This window comes from Aulostomus chinensis, chromosome 1 (genome assembly GCF_037954235.1).
Source record: "Aulostomus chinensis isolate RoL2024-O1b breed Wild chromosome 1, RoL_Achi_v1.0, whole genome shotgun sequence".
In the NCBI taxonomy this organism is placed as follows: Eukaryota; Metazoa; Chordata; class Actinopteri; order Syngnathiformes; family Aulostomidae; genus Aulostomus; species Aulostomus chinensis.
The window spans coordinates 1,759,725-1,781,656 of record NC_141320.1 but is presented as its reverse complement, the minus strand read 5'-3'; the positions used below and the strand labels follow the sequence as shown (position 1 = coordinate 1,781,656).

Below are 21,932 nucleotides of genomic sequence, written 5' to 3'. Positions count from 1 at the left end.
ATTATTTTGAGGTTCGTAGCAACTGTTTGTACATGACTGTCAGCATCACTTTGAGGTTATTCGAAACGTTCACTCCATTACTGTTAGCATCATTTTGAGTTCATTAGCAATTCTTACTAAATCACTGTCGCATCTTTTTGAGATCTTTAGCAATTCTACTGACATCACTGTCGCATTATTTTGAGGTTCGTAGAAGCTCTTACTACATTACTGTTAGCATCACTTTGAGGTTATTCAAAACACTTACTACATTACTGTAAGCATCACTGAGTTCATTAGCAACTATCGCTACATTACTGTTAGCATCATTTTGAGGTTTGAAGCAACTGTTACTACATGACTGACAGCATCACTTTTAGGTTGTTCGAAACACTTACTACATTACTGTAACCATCACTGAGTTAATTAGCAACTATCACTACATTACTGTTAGCATCATTTTGAGTTCATTAGCAATTCTTCCGATATCACTGTCGCAATATTTTGAGGTTCGTAGCAACACTTACTACATGACTGTCAGCATCACTTTGAGTTTATTCGAAACTTTCACTCCATTACTATTCGCATCATTTTGAGTTCATTAGCAATTCTTACTACATCACTGTCGCATCATTTTGAGATCATTAGCAATTCTTCCGACATCACTGTCGCATTATTTTGAGGTTCGTAGAAACTCTTACTACATGACTGTCAGCATCACTTTGAGGTTATTCGAAACACTTACTACATTACTGTAAGCATCACTGAGTTGATAAGCAACTATCACTACATTACTGTTAGCTTCATTTTGAGTTCATTAGCAATTTTTCAGACATCACTGTCGCAATATTTTGAGGTTCGTAGCAACTTTTACGACATTACTGTCGCATTATTTTGAGGTTCGTCGCAACTCTTAGTACATGACTGTCAGCATCACTTTGAGGTTATTCGAAACGTTCACTCCATTACTGCTAGCATCATTTTGAGTTCATTAGCATTTCTTACTAAATCACTGTCGCATCATTTTGAGATCTTTTGCAATTCTTCTGACATCACTGTCGCATTATTTTGAGGTTCGTAGCAACTTTTACTACATTACTGTCGCATTATTTTGAGGTTTGTAGCAACTCTTACTACATGACTTTCAGCATCACTTTGAGGTTATTCGAAACTTTCACTCCATTACTGTTAGCATCATTTTGAGTTCATTCGCAATTCTTACTACATCACTGTCGCATCATTTTGAGATCATTAGCAATTCTTCTGACATCACTGTCACATTATTTTGAGGTTCGTAGCAACTCTTACTACATTATTGTTGCATTATTTTAAGGTTTGTAGCAACTCTTACTACACGACTGTCACCATCACTTTGAGGTTATTCGAAACACTTACTACATTACTGTAAGCATCACTGAGTTGATTAGCAACTATCACTACATTACTGTTAGCATCCTTTTGAGTTGTTGAGCAATTCTCACGACATCACTGCAGCATTAAATTGAGTTCATTAGCAATTCTTACTACATGACTGTCGCATTATTTTGAGGTTCGTAGCAACTCTTAGGACATGACTATCAGCATCACTTTGAGGTTATTCGAAACGTTCACTCCATTACTGTTAGCATCATTTTGAGTTCATTAGCAATTCTTTCTAAATCACTGTCGCATCTTTTTGAGATCTTTAGCAATTCCACTGACATCACTGTCGCATTACTTTGAGGTTCTTAGCAACTCTTATTATATGACTATCAGCATCACTTTGAGGTTGTTCGAAACACTTACTACATTACTGTAAGCATCACTGAGTTGATTAGGAACTATCACGACATTACTGTTAGCATCATTTTTAGTTCATTAGCAATTCTTCCGAAATCACTGTCGCAATATTTTGAGGTTCGTACCAACTTTTTCTACATTACTGTCGCATTATTTTGAGGTTTGTAGCAACTCTTACTACATGACTTTCAGCATCACTTTGAGGTTATTCGAAACTTTCACTCCATTACTGTTAGCATCATTTTGAGTTCATTAGCAATTCTTACTACATCACTGTCGCATCATTTTGAGATCATTAGCAATTCTTCTGACATCACTGTCACATTATTTTGAGGTTCGTAGCAACTCTTACTACATTATTGTTGCATTATTTTAAGGTTCGTAGCAACTCTTACTACATGACTGTCAGCATCACTTTGAGTTTATTCGCAACTATCACTACATTACTGTTAGCATCATTTTGAGTTCATTAGCAATTCTTACGACATCACTGTCCCATCAGTTTGAGATCATTAACAATTCTTTTGACATCACTGTCGCATTACTTTGAGGTTCGAAGCAACTCTTACTACATGACTGTCAGCATCACTTTGAGGTTGTTCGAAACTCTTACTACATGACTGTCAGCATCACTTTGAGGTTGTTCGAAACACTTACTACATTATTGTTCGCATCACTGAGTTTATTCGCAACTATCGCTTCATTACTGTTGGCGTCATTTTGAGTTTATTAGCAATTCATAGACATCACTGTAGCATTAAATTGAGGTTAGTAGCAACTCTTACTACATGACTGTCAGCATCACTTTGAGGTTGTTTGAAAAACTTACTACATTACTGTAAGCATCACTGAGTTTATTAGCAACTATCGCTACATTACTGTTAGCATCATTTTGAGGTTTGAAGCAACTGTTACTACATGACTGACAGCATCACTTTGAGGTTATTCGAAACACTTACTACATTACTGTAAGCATCACTGAGTTGATTAGCAACTATCACTCCATTACGTTTAGCATCATCTTGAGTTCATTAGCAATTCTTCCGACATCACTGTCGCAATATTTTGAGGTTCGTAGCAACTTTTACTACATTACTGTCGCATTATTTTGAGGTTCGTAGCAACACTTACTACATGACTGTCAGCATCACTTTGAAGTTATTCGAAACTTTCACTCCATTACTGTTAGCATCATTTTGAGATCATTAGCAATTCTTCCGACATCACTGTCGAATTATTTTGAGGTTCGTAGCAACTCTTACTACATGACTGTCAGCATCACTTTGAGGTTATTCGAAACACTTATTACATTACTGTAAGCATCACTGAGTTGATTAGCAACTATCACTACATTACTTTTAGCATCATTTTAAGTTCATTAGCATTTCTTCCGACATCACTGTCGCAATATTTTGAGGTTCGTAGCAACTTTTACTACATTACTGTCGCATTATATTGAGGTTCGTAGCAACTCTTACTACATGACTGTCAGCATCACTTTGAGGTTCTTCGAAACACTTACTACATTACTGTAAGCATTACTGACTTGATTAGCAACTATCACTACATTACTGTTAGCATCATTTTGAGTTCATTAGCAATTCTTCCGGCATCACTGTCGCAATATTTTGAGGTTTGTAGCAACTTTTACTACATTACTGTCGCATTATTTTGAGGTTCGTAGCAACTCTTAGTACAAGACTGTCAGCATCACTTTGAGGTTATTCGAAACGTTCACTCCATTACCGTTAGCATCATTTTGAGTTTATGAGCAATTCTTTCGAAATAACTGTCGCATCATTTTGATATCATTAGCAATTCTTCCGACATCACTGTTGCATTATTTTGAGGTTCGTACCAACTCTTGCTACATGACTGTCAACATCACTTTGAGGTTATTCGAAACACTTACTACATTACTGCAAGCATCACTGAGTTGGTTAGCAACTATCACCACATTACTGTTCGCATCTTTTTAAGTTCATGAGCAATTCTTCCGAATTCACTGTCGCAATATTTTGAGGTTCGTAGCAATTTTTACTACATTATTGTCGCATTATTTTGAGGTTCGTAGCAACTCTTAGTACATCACTGTCAGCATCACTTTGAGGTTATTCAAAACGTTCACTCCATTACTGTTAGCATCATTTTGAGATCATTACCAATTCTTCTGACATCACTGTCGCATCATTTTGAGATCTTTAGCAATTCTTCTGACATCACTGTCGCATTATTTTGAGGTTCGTAGCAACTTTTACTACATGACTGTCAGCATCACTTTGAGGTTGTTCAAAACACTTACTACATTACTGTAAGCATCACTGACTTAATTAGCAACTATCACTACATTACAGTCGCAATATTTTGATGTTCGTAGCAACTTTTACTACATTACTGTCGCATTATTTTGAGGTTCGTAGCAACTCTTACTACATTATTGTTGCATTATTTTAAGGTTCGTAGCAACTCTTCCTACATTACTGTCAGCATCACTTTGAGTTTATTAGCAACTATCACTACATTACTGTTAGCATAATTTTGAGTTCATTAGCAATTCTTCCGACGTCACTGTCGCAATATTTTGAGGTTCGTAGCAACTCTTACTACATGACTGTCAGCATCACTTTGAAGTTATTCGAAACTTTCACTCCATTACTGTTAGCATCATTTTGAGATCATTAGCAATTCTTCCGACATCACTGTCGCATTATTTTGAGGTTCGTAGCAACTTTTACTACATGACTGTCAGCATCACTTTGAGGTTATTCGAAACACTTACTACATTACTGTAAGCATCACTGAGTTGATTAGCAACTTTCACTATATTACTGTTAACATCATTTTGAGTTCATTAGCAATTCTTCCGACATCACTGTCTCAATATTTTGAGGTTCGTAGCAACGTTTACTACATTACTGTCGCATGATTTTGAGGTTCGTAGCAACTCTTACTACATGACTGTCAGCATCACTTTGAGGTTATTCGAAACTTTCACTCCATTACTGTTAGCATCATTTTGAGTTCATTAGCAATTCTTACTAAATCACTGTCGCATCATTTTGAGATCATTAGCAATTCTTCTGACATCACTGTCACATTATTTTGAGGTTCGTAGCAACTCTTTCTACATTATTGTTGCATTATTTTAAGGTTTGTTGCAACTCTTACTACATTACTGTCAGCATCACTTTGAGTTTATTAGCAACTTTCACTACATTACTGTTAGCATCATTTTGAGTTCATGAGCAATTCTCACGACATCACTGTAGCATTGAATTGAGTTCATTCGCAACTCTTACTAAATGACTGTCAGCATCACTTTGAGGTTATTCAAAACACTTACTACATTACTGTAAGCATCACTGAGTTCATTAGCAACTATCGCTACATTACTGTTAGCATCATTTTGAGGTTTGAAGCAACTGTTACTACATGACTGACAGCATCACTTTTAGGTTGTTCGAAAAACTTACTACATTACTGTAACCATCACTGAGTTAATTAGCAACTATCACTACATTACTGTTAGCATCATTTTGAGTTCATTAGCAATTCTTCCGACATCACTGTCGCATCATTTTGAGATCATTAGCAATTCTTCCGACATCACTGTCGCATTATTTTGAGGTTCGTAGCAACTCTTAGTACAAGACTGTCAGCATCACTTTGAGGTTATTCAAAACGTTCTCTCCATTACTGTTAGCATCATTTTGAGTTCATGAGCAATTCTTTCTAAATCACTGTCGCATCATTTTGAGATCTTTAGCAATTCTTCCGTCATCACTGTCGCATTATTTTGAGGTTCGTAGCAACTCTTACGACATGACTGTCACCATCATTTTGAGGTTATTCGAAACACTTATTACATTACTGTAAGCATCACTGAGTTGATTAGCAACTATCACTACATTACTGTTAGCATCATTTTAAGTTCATTAGCAATTCTTCCGACATCACTGTCGCAATATTTTGAGGTTCGTAGCAACTTTTACTACATTACTGTCGCATTATATTGAGGTTCGTAGCAACTCTTACTACATGACTGTCAGCATCACTTTGAGGTTCTTCGAAACACTTACTACATTACTGTAAGCATTACTTACTTGATTAGCAACTATCACTACATCACTGTTAGCATCATTTTGAGTTCATTAGCAATTCTTCCGGCATCACTGTCGCAATATTTTGAGGTTCGTAGCAACTTTTACTACATTACTGTCGCATTATTTTGAGGTTCGTAGCAACTCTTAGTACAAGACTGTCAGCATCACTTTGAGGTTATTCGAAACGTTCACTCCATTACCGTTAGCATCATTTTGAGTTTATGAGCAATTCTTTCTAAATAACTGTCGCATCATTTTGATGTCATTAGCAATTCTTCCGACATCACTGTTGCATTATTTTTAGGTTCGTAGCAACTCTTGCTATATGACTGTCAACATCACTTTGAGGTTATTCGAAACACTTACTACATTACTGCAAGCATCACTGAGTTGATTAGCAACTACCACTACATTACTGTTAGCATCATTTTAAGTTCATTAGCAATTCTTCCGAATTCACTGTCGCAATATTTTGAGGTTCGTAGCAACTTTTACTACATTACTGTCGCATTATTTTGAGGTTCGTAGCAACTCTTAGTACATCACTGTCAGCATCACTTTGAGGTTATTCGAAACGTTCACTCCATTACTGTTAGCATCATTTTGAGTTCATTAGCAATTCTTACTACATCACTGTTGCATCATTTTGAGATCATGAGCAATTCTTCCAACATCACTGTCGCATTATTTTGAGGTTCGTAGCAACTCTTCGTACAAGACTGTCAGCATCACTTTGAGGTTATTCGAAACTTTCACTCCATTACTATTAGCATCATTTTGAGTTCATTAGCAATTCTTACTACATCACTGTCGCATCATTTTGAGATCATCAGATATTCTTCCGACATCACTGTCGCATTGTTTTGAGGTTCGTAGCAACTCTTACGACATGACTATCAGCATCACTTTGAGGTTATTCGAAACTTTCACTCCATTACTGTTTGCATCATTTTTTGTTCATTACCAATTCTTCTGACATCACTGTCGCATCATTTTGAGATCATTAGCAATTCTTCTGACATCACTGTCGCATTATTTTGAGGTTTGTCGCAACTCTTACTACATGACTTTCAGCATCACTTTGAGGTTATTCGAAACGTTCACTCCATTACTGTTGCATCATTTTGAGTTCATTAGCAATTCTTCCGACATCACTGTCGCAATATTTTGAGGTTCGTAGCAACTTTTACTCCATTACTGTCGCATTATTTTGAGGTTCGTAGCAACTCCTACAACATGACTGTCAGCATCACTTTGAGGTTATTCGAAAGTTTCACTCCATTACTGTTAGCATCATTTTGAGTTCATTAGCAATTCTTACTACATCACTGTCGCATCATTTTGAGATCATTAGCAATTCTTCCGACATCACTGTCGCAATATTTTGAGGTTTGTAGCAACTTTTACTACATTACTGTCGCATTATTTTGAGGTTCGTAGCAACTCTTACTACATGACTTTCAGCATCACTTTGAGGTTATTCGAAAGTTTCACTCCTTTACTGTTAGCATCATTTTTAGTTCATTAGCAATTCTTACTACATCACTGTCGCATCATTTTGAGATCATTTGCAATTCTTCCGACATCACTGTCGCAATATTTTGAGGTTCGTAGCAACTCTTATTACATTATTGTCAGCATCACTTTGAGTTTATTAGCAACTATCACTACATTACTGTTAGCATCATTTTGAGTAATTGAGCAATTCTCACGACATCACTGTCGCATTATTTTGAGGTTCGTAGCAACTCTTACTACATGACTTTCAGCATCACTTTGAGGTTGTTCGAAACACTTACTACATTACTGAAAGCATCACTGACTTGATTAGCAACTACCACTACATTACTGTTAGCATCATTTTAAGTTCATGAGCAATTCTTCCGACATCACTGTCGCAATATTTTGAGGTTCGTAGCAACTCTTCCTACATTACTGTCAGCATCACTTTGAGTTTATTAGCAACTATCACTACATTACTGTTAGCATAATTTTGAGTTCATTCGCAATTCTTCCGACGTCACTGTCGCAATATTTTGAGGTTCGTAGCAACTCTTACTACATGACTGTCAGCATCACTTTGAAGTTATTCGAAACTTTCACTCCATTACTGTTAGCATCATTTTGAGATCATTAGCAATTCTTCCGACATCACTGTCGCATTATTTTGAGGTTCGTAGCAACTGTTACTCCATGACTGTCAGCATCACTTTGAGGTTATTCGAAACACTTACTACATTACTGTAAGCATCACTGAGTTGATTAGCAACTTTCACTATATTACTGTTAACATCATTTTGAGTTCATTAGCAATTCTTCCGACATCACTGTCGCAATATTTTGAGGTTCGTAGCAACTTTTACTACATTACTGTCGCATGATTTTGAGGTTCGTAGCAACTCTTACTACATGACTGTCAGCATCACTTTGAGGTTATTCGAAACTTTCACTCCATTACTGTTAGCATCATTTTGAGTTCATTAGCAATTCTTACTAAATCACTGTCGCATCATTTTGAGATCATTAGCAATTCTTCTGACATCACTGTCACATTATTTTGAGGTTCGTAGCAACTCTTAGTACATGACTGTCAGCATCACTTTGAGGTTATTCGAAAGTTTCACTCCATTACTGTTAGCATCATTTTGAGTTCATTAGCAATTCTTCTGACATTACTGTCGCATTATTTTGAGGTTCGTAGCAACTCTTACTACATTACTGTCAGCATCACTTTGAGTTTATTAGCAACTATCACTACATTACTGTTAGCATCATTTTGAGTTTATGAGCAATTCTCACGACATCACTGTAGCATTGAAATGAGTTCATTGGCAACTCTTACTAAATTACTGTCAGCATCACTTTGAGGTTGTTCGAAACTCTTACTACATTACTGAAAGCATCACTGAGTTTCTTAGCAACTATCACTACATTACTGTTAGCATCATCTTGAGTTCATTTGCAATTCTTCCGACATCACTGTCGCAATATTTTGAGGTTCGTAGCAACTTTTACTACATTACTGTTGCATTATTTTGAGGTTCGTAGCAACTTTTACTACATTACTGTTGCATTATTTTGAGGTTCGTAGCAACACTTACTACATGACTGTCAGCATCACTTTGAGGTTATTCGAAAGTTTCAATCAATTACTGTTGGCATCATCTTGAGTTCATTAGCAATTCTTACTACATCACTGTCGCATCATTTTGAGATCATTAGCAATTCTTCTGACATCACTGTTGCATTATTTTGATGTTCGTAGCAACTTTTACTACATTACTGTGAGCATCACTTTTACGTTATTCGAAAGTTTCAATCCATTACTGTTAGCATCATTTTGAGTTCATTAGCAATTCTTACTAAATCACTGTCGCATCATTTTGAGATCATTAGCAATTCTTCTGACATCACTGTCGCAATATTTTGAGGTTCGTCGCAACTTTTACTACATTACTGTCGCATTATTTTGAGGTTCGTAGCAACACTTACTACATGACTGTCAGCATCACTTTGAGGTTATTCAAAAGTTTCACTCCATTACTGTTAGCATCATCTTGTGTTCATTAGCAATTCTTCCGACATCACTGTCGCAATATTTTGAGGTTCGTAGCAACTCTTACTACATTATTGTTGCATTATTTTAAGGTTCGTAGCAACTCTTACTACATTACTGTTAGCATCATCTTGAGTTCATTAGCAATTCTTCCGACATCACTGTCGCAATATTTTGAGGTTCGTAGCAACTTTTACTACATTACTGTCGCATTAAATTGAGTTCATTAGCAACTCTTACTACATGACTGTCAGCATCACTTTGAGGTTATTCGAAACGTTCACTCCATTACTGTGAGCATCATTTTAAGTTCATGAGCAATTCTTTCTGAATCACTGTCGCATCATTTTGAGATCTTTAGCAATTCTTCTCACATCACTGTCGCAATATTTTCAGGTTCGTAGCGACTTTTATTACATTACTGTCGCATTATTTTGAGGTTCGTAGCAACTCTTGCTACATGACTGTCAGCATCACTTTGAGGTTGTTCGAAACTCTTACTACATTACTTTAAGCATCAATGAGTTTCTTAGCAACTATCACTACATTACTGTTAGCATCATCTTGAGTTCATTAGCAATTCTTACTACATCACTGTCGCATCATTTTGAGATCAATAGCAATTCTTCCGACATCACTGTCGCAATATTTTGAGGTTCGTAGCAACTCTTACTACATTACTGTTGCATTATTTTAAGGTTGGTAGCAACTCTTACTACATTACTGTCAGCATCACTTTGAGTTTATTAGCAACTATCACTACATTACTGTTAGCATCATTTTGAGTTGTTGAGCAATTCTCACGACATCACTGTAGCATTAAATTGAGTTCATTCGCAACTCTTACTAAATGACTGTCAGCATCACTTTGAGGTTGTTCGAATCTCTTACTACATTACTTTAAGCATCACTGAGTTTCTTAGCAACTATCACTACATTACTGTTAGCATCATCTTGAGTTCATTAGCAATTCTTCCGACATCACTGTCGCAATATTTTGAGGTTCGTAGCAACTTTTACTACATTACTGTCGCATTATTTTGAGGTTCGTAGCAACACTTACTACATGACTGTCAGCATTACTTTGAGGTTATTCGAAAGTTTCACTCCATTACTGTTAGCATCATCTTGAGTTCATTAGCAATTCTTCCGACATCATTGTCGCAATATTTTGAGGTTCGTAGCAACTCTTACTAAATTATTGTTGCATTATTTTAAGGTTCGTAGCAACTCTTACTACATTACATTCAGCATCACTTTGAGTTTATTCGCAACTATCACTCCATTACTGTTAGCATCATTTTGAGTTGTAGAGCAATTCTTACTACATCACTGTCGCATCATTTTGAGATCATTAGCAATTCTTCTGACATCACTGTCGCATTATTTTGATGTTCGTAGCAACTCTTAGTACAAGCCTGTCAGCATCACTTTGAGGTTATTCGAAACGTTCACTCCATTACTGTTAGCATCATTTTAAGTTCATGAGCAATTCTTTCTGAATCACTGTCGCATCATTTTGAGATCTTTAGCAATTCTTCCGACATCACTGTCGCAATATTTTGAGGTTCGTAGCGACTTTTACTACATTACTGTCGCATTATATAGAGGTTCGGAGCAACTCTTACTACATGACTGTCAGCATCACTTTGAGGTTATTCGAAACTCTTACTACATTACTGTAAGCATCACTGAGTTTCTTAGCAACTATCACTACATTACTGTTTGCATCATCTTGAGTTCATTAGCAATTCTTCCGACATCACTGTCGCAATATTTTGAGGTTCGTAGCAACTTTTACTACATTACTGTTGCATTATTTTGAGGTTCGTAGCAACACTTACTACATGACTGTCAGCATCACTTTGAGGTTATTCGAAAGTTTCAATCCATTACTGTTGGCATCATCTTGAGTTCATTAGCAATTCTTACGACATCACTGTCGCATCATTTTGAGATCATTAGCAATTCTTCTGACATCACTGTCGCATTATTTTGATGTTCGTAGCAACTTTTACTACATTACTGTGAGCATCACTTTGACGTTATTCGAAAGTTTCAATCCATTACTGTTAGCATCATTTTGAGTTCATTAGCAATTCTTACTAAATCACTGTCGCATCATTTTGAGATCATTAGCAATTCTTCTGACATCACTGTCGCAATATTTTGAGGTTCGTAGCAACTTTTACTACATTACTGTCGCATTATTTTGAGGTTCGTAGCAACACTTACTACATGACTGTCAGCATCACTTTGAGGTTATTCAAAAGTTTCACTCCATTACTGTTAGCATCATCTTGTGTTCATTAGCAATTCTTCCGACATCACTGTCGCAATATTTTGAGGTTCGTAGCAACTCTTACTACATTATTGTTGCATTATTTTAAGGTTCGTTGCAACTCTTACTACATTACTGTCAGCATCACTTTGAGTTTATTTGCAACTATCACTACATTACTGTTAGCATCATTTTGAGTTGTTGAGCAATTCTCACGACATCACTGTAGCATTAAATTGAGTTCATTAGCAACTCTTACTACATGACTGTCAGCATCACTTTGAGGTTTTTCGAAACGTTCACTCCATTACTGTGAGCATCATTTTAAGTTCATGAGCAATTCTTTCTGAATCACTGTCGCATCATTTTGAGATCTTTAGCAATTCTTCTCACATCACTGTCGCAATATTTTCAGGTTCGTAGCGACTTTTACTACATTACTGTCGCATTATTTTGAGGTTCGTAGCAACTCTTGCTACATGACTGTCAGCATCACTTTGAGGTTGTTCGAAACTCTTACTACATTACTTTAAGCATCAATGAGTTTCTTAGCAACTATCACTACATTACTGTTAGCATCATCTTGAGTTCATTAGCAATTCTTACTACATCACTGTCGCATCATTTTGAGATCATTAGCAATTCTTCCGACATCACTGTCGCAATATTTTGAGTTCATTAGCATTTCTTCCGACATCACTGTCGCAATATTTTGAGGTTCGTAACAACTCTTCCTACATTCATGTCAGCATCACTTTGAGTTTATTAGCAACTATCACTACATTACTGTTAGCATCATTTTGAGTTCATGAGCAAGTCTCACGACATCACTGTAGCATTGAATTGAGTTCATTACCAATTCAAAGTAGCAACTCTTAGTACATGACTTTCAGCATCACTTTGAGTTTATTAGAAACTTTCACTCCATTACTGTTAGCATCATTTTGAGTTCATTTGCAATTCTTACTAAATCACTGTCGCATCATTTTGAGTTGTTGAGCAATTCTCACGACATCACTGTAGCATTAAATTGAGTTCATTCGCAACTCTTACTAAATGACTGTCAGCATCACTTTGAGGTTGTTCGAATCTCTTACTACATTACTGTAAGCATCACTGAGTTTATTTGCAACTATCACTACATTACTGTTAGCATCATCTTGAGTTCATTAGCAATTCTTCCGACATCACTGTCGCAATATTTTGAGGTTCGTAGCAACTTTTACTACATTACTGTCGCATTATTTTGAGGTTCGTAGCAACACTTACTACATGACTGTCAGCATTACTTTGAGGTTATTCGAAAGTTTCACTCCATTACTGTTAGCATCATCTTGAGTTCATTAGCAATTCTTCCGACATCATTGTCGCAATATTTTGAGGTTCGTAGCAACTCTTCCTAAATTATTGTTGCATTATTTTAAGGTTCGTAGCAACTCTTACTACATTACATTCAGCATCACTTTGAGTTTATTCGCAACTATCACTCCATTACTGTTTGCATCATTTTGAGTTGTAGAGCAATTCTTACTACATCACTGTCGCATCATTTTGAGATCATTAGCAATTCTTCTGACATCACTGTCGCAGTATTTTGATGTTCGTAGCAACTCCTAGTACAAGCCTGTCAGCATCACTTTGAGGTTATTCGAAACGTTCACTCCATTACTGTTAGCATCATTTTAAGTTCATGAGCAATTCTTTCTGAATCACTGTCGCATCATTTTGAGATCTTTCGCAATTCTTCTGACATCACTGTCGCAATATTTTCAGGTTCGTAGCGACTTTTACTACATTACTGTCGCATTATATAGAGGTTCGTAGCAACTCTTACTACATGACTGTCAGCATCACTTTGAGGTTATTCGAAACTCTTACTACATTACTGTAAGCATCACTGACTTGATTAGCAACTATCACTACATTACTGTTGCATCATTTTGAGTTCATTAGCATTTCTTCCGACATCACTGTCGCATTATTTTGAGGTTCGGAACAACTCTTACTACATGACTGTCAGCATCACTTTGAGGTTATTCGAAAGTTTCACTCCATTACTGTCAGCATCATTTTGAGATCATTAGCAATTCTTCCGACATCACTGTCGCAATATTTTGAGGTTCGTAGCAACTCTTACTACATTATTGTCAGCATCACTTTGAGTTTATTAGCAACTATCACTACATTACTGTTAGCATAATTTTGAGTAATTGAGCAATTCTCACGACATCACTGTAGCATTAAATTGAGTTCATTAGCAACTCTTACTAAATGACTGTCAGCATCACTTTGAGGTTGTTCGAAACTCTTTCTACATTACTGTAAGCATCACTGAGTTTCTTAGCAACTATCACTACATTACTGTTAGCATCATCTTGAGTTCATTAGCAATTCTTCCGACATCACTGTCGCAATATTTTGAGGTTCGTAGCAACTTTTACTACATTACTGTCACATCATTTTGAGATCATGAGCAATTCTTCCGAAATCACTGTCGCATTATTTTGAGGATCATAACAACTCTTACTACATTACTGTCAGCATCACTTTGAGTTTATTAGCAACTTTCACTCCATTAATGTTAGCATCATTTTGAGTTCATTAGCAATTCTTACTAAATCACTGTAGCATCATTTTGAGATCATTAGCAATTCTTCTGACATCACTGTCGCATTATTTTGAGGTTCGTAGCAACTCTTACTACATGACTGTCAGCACAACTTTGAGGTTATTCGAAACGTTCCCTCCATTACTGTTAGCATCATTTTGAGTTAATTAGCAATTCTTACTAAATCACTGTCGCATCATTTTGAGATCTTTAGCAATTCTTCTGACATCACTGTCGCATTATTTTGAGGTTCGTAGCAACTCTTACTGCATGACTGTCAGCATCACTTTGAGGTAGTTCGAAACACTTAGTACATGACTGTAAGCATCACTGAGTTGATGAGCAACCATCACTACATTACTGTCAGCATCACTTTGAGTTTATTAGCAACTATCACTACATTACTGTTAGCATCATTTTGAGTTGTTGAGCAATTCTCACGACATCACTGTAGCATTAAATTGAGTTCATTAGCAACTCTTACTACATGACTGTCAGCATCACTTTTAGGTTGTTCGAAACTCTTACTACATTACTTTAAGCATCACTGAGTTTCTTAGCAACTATCACTACATTACTGTTAGCATCATCTTGAGTTCATTAGCAATTCTTACTACATCACTGTCGCATCATTTTGAGATCATTAGCAATTCTTCCGACATCACTGTCGCATTATTTTGAGGTTCGTAGCAACTCTTACTACATGACTGTCAGCATCACTTTGAGGTTATTCGAAAGTTTCACTCCATTACTGTTAGCATCATTTTGAGTTCATTAGCAATTCTGACTACATCACTGTCGCATCGTTTTGAGATCATTAGCAATTCTTCCGACATCACTGTCGCAATATTTTGAGGTTCGTAGCAACTTTTACTATATTACTGTCGCATTATTTTGAGGTTCGTAGCAACACTTACTGCATGACTGTCAGCATCACTTTGAGGTTATTCGAAAGTTTCACTCCATTACTGTTAACATCATGTTGTGTTCATTAGCAATTCTTCCGACATCACTGTCGCAATATTTTGAAGTTCGTAGCAACTCTTACTACATTAGTGTTGCATTATTTTAAGGTTCGTAGCAACTCTTACTACATTACTGTCAGCATCACTTTGAGTTTATTAGCAACTATCACTACATTACTGTTAGCATCATTTTGAGTTGTTGAGCAATTCTCACGACATCACTGTAGCATTAAATTGAGTTCATTAGCAACTCTTACTACATGACTGTCAGCATCACTTTTAGGTTGTTCGAAACTCTTACTACATTACTTTAAGCATCACTGAGTTTCTTAGCAACTATCACGACATTACTGTTAGCATCATCTTGAGTTCATTAGCAATTCTTACTACATCACTGTCACATCATTTTGAGATCATTAGCAGTTCTTCCGACATCACTGTCGCATTATTTTGAGGTTCGTAGCAACACTTACTACATGACTGTCAGCATCACTTTGAGGTTATTCGAAAGTTTCACTCCATTACTGTTAGCATCATCTTGAGTTCATTAGCAATTCTTCCGACATCACTGTCGCATTATATTGAGGTTCCTAGCAACTCTTACTACATGACTGTCACATTATTTTGAGGTTCGTAGCAACTCTTACAACATGACTGTCAGCATCACTTTGAGGTTGTTCGAAACACTTACTACATTACTGTAAGCATCACTGACTTGATTAGCAACTATCACTACATTTCTGTTAGCATCATTTTGAGTTCATTAGCAAATCTTCTGACATCACTGTCGCAATATTTTGAGTTTCGCAGCAACTCTTACTACATGACTGTTAGCATCACTTTGAGGTTATTCGAAACTTTCACTCCATTACTTTTAGCATCATTTTGAGTTCATTAGCAATTCTTACTACATCACTGTCGCATCATTTTCAGATCATTAGCAACTCTACTCACATCACTGTCACATTATTTTTAGGTTTGTAGCAACTCTTTCTACATTATTGTTGCATTATTTTAAGGTTCGTAGCAACTGTCACTACATTACTGTTAGCATCATTTTGAGTTTTTTAGCACTTCTTACTAAATCACTGTCGCATCATTTTGAGATCTTTAGCAATTCTTCCGACATCACTGTCGCAATATTTTGAGGTTCGTAGCATCTCTTACTACATGACTGTCACCATCCCTTTGAGGTTATTCGAAACACTTACTACATTACTGTTAGCATCATTATAAGTTCATTAGCAATTCTTCCGACATCACTGTCGCAATATTTTGAGGTTCGTAGCAACTTTTACTACATTACTGTCGCATTATATTGAGTTTCGTAGCAAGTCTTACTACATTATTGTTGCATTATTTTAAGGTTCGTAGCAACTCTTACTACATTACTGTCAGCATCACTGAGTTTCTTAGCAACTATCACTACATTACTGTTAGCATCATCTTGAGTTCATTAGCAGTTCTTCTGACATCACTGTCGCAATATTTTTAGGTTCGTAGCAACTTTTATTACATTACTGTCGCATTATTTTGAGGTTCGTAGCAACTCTTAGTACATGACTGTCAGCATCACTTTGAGGTTATTCGAAACGTTCACTCCATTACTGTTAGCATCATTTTGAGTTCATTAGCAATTCTTCCTAAATCACTGTCACATCATTTTGAGGTTCGTAGCAACTCTTACTACATGACTGTCAGCATCACTTTGAGGTTATTCGAAACACGTACTGCATTACTGTAAGCATCACCGATTTGATTAGCAACTTTAAGTACATCACTGTTAGCGTCATTTTGACTTCATTAGCAATTCTTACTACATCACTGTCGCATCATTTTGAGATCATTAGCAATTCTTCCGACATCACTGTCGCATTATTTTGAGGTTCGTAGCAACTCTTACTACATTACTGTCAGCATCACTTTGAGTTTATTAGCAACTATCACTACATTAATGTTAGCATCATTTTGAGTTCATTAGCAATTCTTCCCACATCACTGTAGCATTATTTTGAGGTTTTGAGGTACCTTTGTTTGTAACCGATCTGCTGACCAGCGAGACGCCACCACGCACGGCTGTCGGCTCCGTAAAGGAGGGAGAGGAATCGGAAAGGACGGAGAAGGGTCGGACCAGGTCTATTTCTAGGTGACCACTCACTATCGTCTGCCACACTGCCCCTCATGGTGGGGAGTGTAGCGCTATCCTGCCACAGTACATTTGTTTCATTCTTTTGCTCTTGCACTTTAATTAAAATGGACTTGACTTGAGAATGTTTTGTTTCAAAATATAGATGAATTCCCAGATTTATAGGTAGCATGAGTATGAAGTTGCACTTGCACCAGGTGGGAAAATGTCCTCTGCATTTGACTCTAACTATGTAGGAGCAGTGGTAGCAGTGTCAGCCTGGGGGCTTGGTCAAGATCAATGACAGGAGTAGCAGACAGGTAATATCCATAGCATGCTTGTTGTTTTAGAGGAGTAAGGGTACACTGTTGGTCTCTCACCTGATGCGCTGTCATCAGCACAAATGATCTGTTCCTAAACGTCAAAATCTACCATCCCCCTGATTGTTTTTTACAACTGGAGTACTGGTTAACACTTTAGAAAGCCTTCATTCAGAGCTGTGAAGAACCTTGAACCTGATATCCCAGACATCAAAGTGGGCCACTAACTGGCCAGATGAAGCTATGCTAGGCTGCTGTACTCTGAAGAGCTAAAGTAGCAGCTTCTGAGAGGGATGCTAACCTGGATGTGTTCATCTCCTACTTTAATATGGCCCTTCAAATAAGAGCCCTGTGTCTCTGTCTCAAAGTTTTCAACCGTATTTGTTTGTTAAATTAAAACCAGACGACCACTGTGGTCCTTTTTACACGGTAAGTAAAGCACAGATGCCCTGGTGGACCTGTTGGCACCCTGGACTTTGAATCCAGTGACCTGAGTCCAAGTCTCAGTTCCAGCAGGTTTCCTGCAGCCTTCAGCAGAGCTGCCATGTTTCTCTGTAGAGAACTAAGTGATGCTCTCAGCAGGTTGAGGGCACCACCAACAAGTGAGGTATGAACCTCTGACTTCCTTCTTGTCAAACAGGAAACTCCTAATACCTCATTTGAGTAAAGTACTTCATATTCCTGACATCCAAGTAGTAGTGAAGTGGAGGAAGAAGGGAGGAGATCTCCAACAGGATCCTTCTTTTCTCTGTCCTCCTTGATCTCATGGATCACCACAGTCAAGGGGAGACCCAAGCTCCCGGATGGATCTGGCACTCAGGAACTGCTGAGTTTTCCAGTGGACTTTGTTCCATCCATGGTTCAGGAACAGGACTCCTCCTGGTTAACCTGGTATCTTTCCACCCAACTGTGGGTTCTTGGAGAATTTTTCATGTCGTGTCAAGAAATCAGGCTGGTGGGTTTTTCAATGAGAGAAATTCTGGTAACTTAATTAAGTGGCATATTTGTTGAAGCAGTAATTAACTGATAAATTAAGGAAGGCCTGGCCAGTCTTTGATCCCAGGTCATACGATGTCGTTAGAAAGTCCTGAATAAATCTGGAGTTCCATGATTTCCTTGTGGTTCATGATCCTTTTGCCAATGTAGTCTGGAACAAGAGCAAGATGAACCTCCAAATAGCAACAGGTTGATTGCAGGTGATGTCAAGTGGTATTTAGAGGATCCTCCACCTTGTGTTTGGTTCCATGGTGGAATGGTGAGCCCTCTGGACTCTGGATCCAGTGATCCCAGTTCAAGTCTCAGAATGACCTTCCTGTCTGGAATGTGTCCCATGTAACAAACTGATCAAGAGATGTTACGTGGTTCAAATGTTCTGGTTCATTTCTTACTGCCATGAACACAGACTGTGTGTTTAATGTTAACAATAAATGTAACAACTAAGGAGCCAGTAGCTCCTGTGGAAAAAATTCTACTTTGTCAGTGAATGAATTCATTTGATATTGAAGTCGGCAACTTTCAGTGTCTGTCAGGATGGCCGAGCGGTCTAAGGCGCTGCGTTCAGGTCGCAGTCTCTCCTGGAGGCGTGGGTTCGAATCCCACTTCTGACAAAGGACATTTTCTCCACATTCCTATGCATCCACAATGGTACATTCCAAACCCAGTTGAAGCTGCTCTCCACTGATGGGAGTGAGTGGTTGAACTGGCAGCAGAGGAGGCAAAGGAGCTTCCCTGTGACGGTCCAACATCGCCTGGTTTCCTCCAACATGGAGCAGCCACCAAAATCTAACTTCAATGTTGGATCAAAGTCTGCTGAAGAAATGTGTTTTCTTTCAATTCACATTTTGTCCATTAACTTCATCATCAGAGTCTCCATCTCATCACATGACTAAAGTCTGGGTTCTGTATTGGTGGTAAAATATCCTTCCATGCCCCTCACTAGTTTGCACACAGAAAAGCATATTTTACTGGTTTCAGATCTCTTAGCTTGTTCTCTCTCTTAAAGCAGCTGAGGCAGCTTTCATTTTGTGATTCATTTTAAAATATAAATATGGAACAGAACCATTGGAATCAGATGTCAGGACATTTGAAGGAATGTCAATCTCCTGTTGAAATGTTGCAGTGTGCAGCTGAGGCTCTCTGGCAGTGGCACCAGGAGCCACAATGGCAGAACCTGGACCCTCCTGGAGGAGAACCACAGGTGAGGGCCTTCTTGGCTCCAGATTGATGGAAATCAAGTGTCTGAGGCTGTTAGCAGCCATGAAGTTGATCTGGTTGGCACTGGTATTTGTTCTTGCTGCAGCTCAGGAGTGATTCAGGAGAAGAGTTTCAGAACAGCCAAGGTTGGGGACTGGAATTTTAGAATTTCCCCTGGAACCAAACAACCTTGGAGGGTAAAACCTCCAATCCTAGCCAATCAGATGCAGCAGAAGAAGAAGCTGACATCTACCCTGACAGTCAGAGCATCAAGTCAAGGAAACATCACCATCTTGTAGTTCCAAACCTTCACCTGTCAGATTCAGCTACTTCTTATTGTAAACAACAAAAACAGAGTAAAAGTCTCTGGCAACATATTTGTTTCCTGTAGGGTTTCTTCATGTATGTGTGGTGTACCTGCTTTCCCAGAGGACTGCCATCTTTGTTCTGTGGGCTGACATGTTTTAGTGTCAGCACAGGTCATAGCGCTGAGACTGAACTCTCATTCTCCTCCAAGTAGTATTTCCACCTCACACTCCTGCAGATATTCAAGTGAACAGGGAACACAAATTTATGCTCAACTTCTCCTGTGTATTCATCCACAGTCACTAAACAACAACCAAACCAAACAAAAGGGGTTTGCTAGCATGGCGATCAGCTGTAGTTCACCATCTTATCCAGGTCACATGACTCAGGAGTGGCGTGGCCGTCTGGCAAACAAAGGGTGGCTGGTTTGATCCTCACTTTCTCCAGTGACCATGTCAAAGTGTCCTTGAGTGAGATACTGAACCCCTCAATACTTCTGATGAGTAGGTTGGCTCCTTGCATGGCAGCCTTCAGCATCAGTGTGTGAGTGTGTGTGAATGAGAGGACATTGTTCAGCTCCTTGAGGGCTGCTGAGGTAGAAAGGCTCTGTACAAACTGAGTCCTTTTACCATTTCTTTCCTGCTTCTAGCGGTGCTGTCGTCACTTCCTGTGACCGTGGAGGAAAGGGGTCCCCCTTCAGAATAAGTTTGATATCATTGTTACTTCCTCTTCAACATGCCTTTAGCAGACCAACTCAGAGAACAGCTCAGTGAGGTAGTGTGGCCGAGCGGTCTAAGGCGCTGGATTAAGGCTCCAGTCTCTGAGGAGGCGTGGGTTCAAATCCCACCACTGCCATCATGTCCCAGGTCACTGGAGAGGTGTGGCAGGTCTCTTACTGCCTCTCTCGTCCACTGAGGTCTTCAAACCTGTGACCAAAAGAAGAACCCTCCTCTGAGTCCACAGACCTGAGCATCGCTGCTCTGACTACCAGGTTACCTCCTGGTTATCAGCGTGAAGTCATGGGGAGGTAGTCAGTTGTTCCTTTGTTTTTTGACAGAGGCTTCATTGTGAATGAAATCATTTTAATTCTTTACTTGAAGTTTCACGCTGTTTCGACCGAAAAAGGCGAGTTCCTGGAGAAGATCTTCCAGGGGTCCAGGTTAAAGCGGTGCCCCAGCTGGCACCAGGCGCTGACCCAGGTCCTGCATGGGAGATACTGTCAGTTCTGTTCTGCCCTGCTCACAACCACAGGCTGGTGTTGAGGCCTGCAGCAACCAGGGCCCCAGTCACCAAGAGTATAAAGGCTGGTCATTGTGGCAGTGGGAGGAGTCAAAATGAAGACAGACCAATGTGAGCAGGACGTTCCTGGAGAAGTCAGAAGAACTTGACCATGTTTCCTACAGTACCCAGGAGGCCTGGTAGTTGTTGAAGGAAGCTCCAAAAGCAAAGAGCAGACAGCAGGATATCAAAAGAAAAGATCCAGACACTAAAACTACAAGTAGAAACAAGAAGAAATACTAAAAGCTTTGGAAAGATACTACAAGGTTGGATATACATTATTATATACACTACTATTCTCATTGACTCCTAAAGAGGGACAGGAAACATTAGAATGTGGATCAGATCAGCTGATTTCAGTGTTGAGTCCATCCCTCCATCCACTTTCTATTCTTATCCTTTAAGGGTCATGGGGGGGGGGGGGGCGATCCCAGGTGAC

General features: G+C 38.4%; 2 non-coding genes across 2 annotated transcripts; both read left to right on the top strand.

The window, feature by feature from the left end:
• The first annotated feature begins 19,240 nt into the window (after positions 1-19,240).
• trnal-cag (transfer RNA leucine (anticodon CAG)) lies at positions 19,241-19,323 on the top strand. The gene has a single exon. It is a non-coding gene; the product is annotated as a tRNA-Leu (tRNA).
• Positions 19,324-20,988: 1,665 nt separating this feature from the next.
• trnal-aag (transfer RNA leucine (anticodon AAG)) lies at positions 20,989-21,070 on the top strand. Its single transcript has one exon. It is a non-coding gene; the product is annotated as a tRNA-Leu (tRNA).
• Positions 21,071-21,932: the final 862 nt, after the last annotated feature.